The sequence below is a fragment of the Triticum aestivum genome, chromosome 1D, assembly GCF_018294505.1.
Source record: "Triticum aestivum cultivar Chinese Spring chromosome 1D, IWGSC CS RefSeq v2.1, whole genome shotgun sequence".
Taxonomy (NCBI): Eukaryota; Viridiplantae; Streptophyta; class Magnoliopsida; order Poales; family Poaceae; genus Triticum; species Triticum aestivum.
Genome location: NC_057796.1, coordinates 29,294,501 through 29,297,895, shown reverse-complemented (window position 1 = coordinate 29,297,895; position 3,395 = coordinate 29,294,501).

Sequence of the window (3,395 nt, the reverse complement as noted above, 5' to 3'; positions counted from 1 at the left end):
AGGAAACAACTATGGCTTATCCAACTTTGGGGTGAATGCGGTCACGGGATCCTAGTGTTAAAGTTAGTAAATTCGTTTAACCCGAGTAGAAGAGAGTTCAGAGTCCCAGAGTAAAGGTCGAGGAGTAGAAGATACTAGTACCACCCAATGGCGACGTGGGCCCGTAAGACACACAGCCATGTTAGTAAAAGTTTTGTAATGTCTAGACTCGACTTCGGCCAAGGAGTGTGGAAGGGGGATTCCTACAGGCAGTCGGCTCTGATACCAACTTGTGACGCCCCCGATTTGACCGTACACTAATCATGCACGCAAATGTGTACGATCAAGGTCAGGGACTCACGGGAAGATATCACAACACAACTCTACAACATAAATAAGTCATACAAGCATCATAATACAAGCCAGGGGCCTCGAGGGCTCGAATACAAGTGCTCGATCACAGACGAGTCAGCGGAAGCAACAATATCTGAGTACATACATAAGTTAAACAAGTTTGCCTTAAGAAGGCTAGCACAAGCTGGGGTACAGATCGAACGAGGCGCAGGCCTCCTGCCTGGGATCCTCCTAACTACTCCTGATCGTCGTCAGCGGGCTGCACGTAGTAGTAGGCACCTCCAGTGTCATAAGTGTCGTCGTCGACGGTGGCGTCTGACTCCTGGACTCCAACATCTGGTTGCGACAACTAGATAGAAAGGAAAGGGGGAAAAGAGGGAGAGAAGCAACCGTGAGTACTCATCCAAAGTACTCGCAAGCAAGGAGCTACACTACATATGCATGGGTATATGTGTAAAGGGACATATCAGTGGACTGAACTGCAGAACGTCAGAATAAAAGGGGGATAGCTAGTCCTGTCGAAGACTACGCTTCTGGCCATCTCCATCTTGCAGCATGTAGAAGAGAGTAGATTGAAGTCCTCCAAGTAGCATCGCATAGCATAATCCTACCCGGCGATCCCCTCCTCGTCGCCCTGTTAGAGAGCGATCACCGGGTTGTATCTGGCACTTGGAAGGGTGTATTTTATTCAGTATCCAGTTCTAGTTGTCATAAGGTCAAGGTACAACTCCGGGTCGTCCTTTTACCGAGGGACACGGCTATTCGAATAGATAAACTTCCCTGCAGGGGTGCACCACATAACCCAACACGCTCGATCCCATTTGGCCGGACACACTTTTCTGGGTCATGCCCGGCCTCGTAAGATCAACGCGTCGCAGCCCCACCTAAGCACAACAGAGCGGTCAGCACGCCGGTCTAACCCTATGCGCGCAGGGGTCTGGGCCCATCGCCCTATGCACACCTGCACGTTGCGTACGCGGCCGGAAGCAGACCTAGCCTAGTGGCGTTCCAGTCCAATCCGGCGCGCGCCACTCAGTCGCTGACGTCAAGAAGGCTTCGGCTGATACCACGACGCCGGGATACCCATAACTACTCCCGCGTAGATGGTTAGTGCATATAGACCAAATGGCCAGACTCAGAGCAAATACCAAGATCTCGTTAAGCGTGTTAAGTATCCGCGAACGCCGACCAGGGCCAGGCCCACCTCTCACCTAGGCGGTCTCAACCTGCCTTGTCGCTCCGCCACAAAGATCCACTTGCGGGTACTCCTACGAGCCGACCCGACTTTAGTCATCACATGTGTCATGTATGTAGTATATAAGTATATACCCGTGATCACCGCCCAGGTGATCATGGCCCGATAGTATAGCACAGCAGACGGACAAGAATGTAGGGCCACTGATGGAAATCTAGCACCCTTTCCTAAGCATGTAGGATTGCAGGTAAAGGTAACAACAGTAGTAGCAAGGATAGGCTATGCATCAGGATAGGATATCGAAAAGCAGTAACATGCTACACTACTCTAATGCAAGCAGTATAGAGAAGAATAGGCGATATCTGGTGATCAAGGGGGGGGCTTGCCTGGTTGCTCTGGCAAGTAGGAGGGGTCGTCAACTCCGTAGTCGAACTGGGCAGCAGCAGTGTCGGTCTCGTAGTCTACCGGAGAGAAGAGGGGGAAGAAACAGTAAATACAATGCAAACATAAGCATGACGATGTGTGACATGACAATGAACGGTGCTAGGTGTGTCCTAACGCGACAGTAGGTGGTACCGGCGAAGGGGGGGAACATCCGGGAGGTATTCCCGATGTTTCGCGTTTTCGGACAGACGGACCGGAGGGGGAAGTTGCTAGTTCGATAGGTTAGGGAGGTGTGGTGGACGAACGGACTGCGTATTCGGATTCGTCTCGTCGTTCTGAGCAACTTTCATATAGAAAACATTTTCATCCGAGTTACGGTTTAAAAGATATGAATTTTCAAAGTTTATTTGAATTTCTGGAATTATATAATTAACAGAAAAAGGGATATGACGTCAGCATGACGTATGAGTGACGTCAGCGGTCAACAGTCCGGTTGACTGGTCAAAACTGACACGGGGGACCCACCTGTCATAGACAGTGGGTTAACAGAAGATTAAACTAATTAATTTTTAGTTAATTAACTACTGGGCCCACCTGTCAGTGAGTGATTAGATTAATTAATTATTTTTATTTATAAAACATTTTTCTTTTTCTTTTCTTTTTTAATTTTGCGGCGGGGCCCGCATGTTAGTGGCTGGGCCTGCCCAGTCAGCACGTTGGCTGGGTGGACCCAGTCAACGGGGCCCACGGGCCCACTGGCAGTGGCACTGGGAGGGGCCCAGGCCAGCCACGTCGCCGGCCGGCGCCGGAGCAACTCTGGCGACCAAATCAGCGGCGGCCCCTCGCCGGAGTTGGCCGGAATCGCGCTACGGGGCTCGGGGAGGAGCGGCGCTAGGCCCATTCGAAAGGGCTCGCAGCGCCGCATCCAGGGGTGGCCGGGGCATCGCCGGACTTGGCCGGAATCGGCGCCGGCGAGCGGCGGAGGCGGCGGCGCGCACGGGTGCCCGACGGAAACATGGCTACGGCAGGCGGTTGAGCAAGCGGAGGGGCTGGGAAGCTTCTACGTGCGGTGGGGAGTGCTGCGGGCTTGAGCCCGTGACCAAAAGGTCACCGGAGACCCGCCGGCGGCGAGCTCCGCGGCGCGGCGTTCGGGCGCGCGCGGGGAAGAAGCTAGAGGGTGCGCGAGAGAGAAAGGACAGGGGAGGAGGGGGGAAGAGGCTCACCGCGCGGCACACGGAGGCCGGTGAAAGCTTAGGAGCAGCAGGTCGTCGCCGGGGAAGAAGGGGGTCGCCGGCGTCCGAAGTTGAAGACGAGCTCAGGGAGGCCGTTGCAGTGGCTCCGAGCTTCAACGGAGAGGCGGAGGTGGTGTAGTCGATCGCGGCGACGGCGTATGACACGGCGAGGTGGCGATTGGGGCACGGTGGCCGTGTGAACGACGGGAACGGCGGCGAGCGCGTCGGGCGGTGGGGATCGAAGGGGAGAG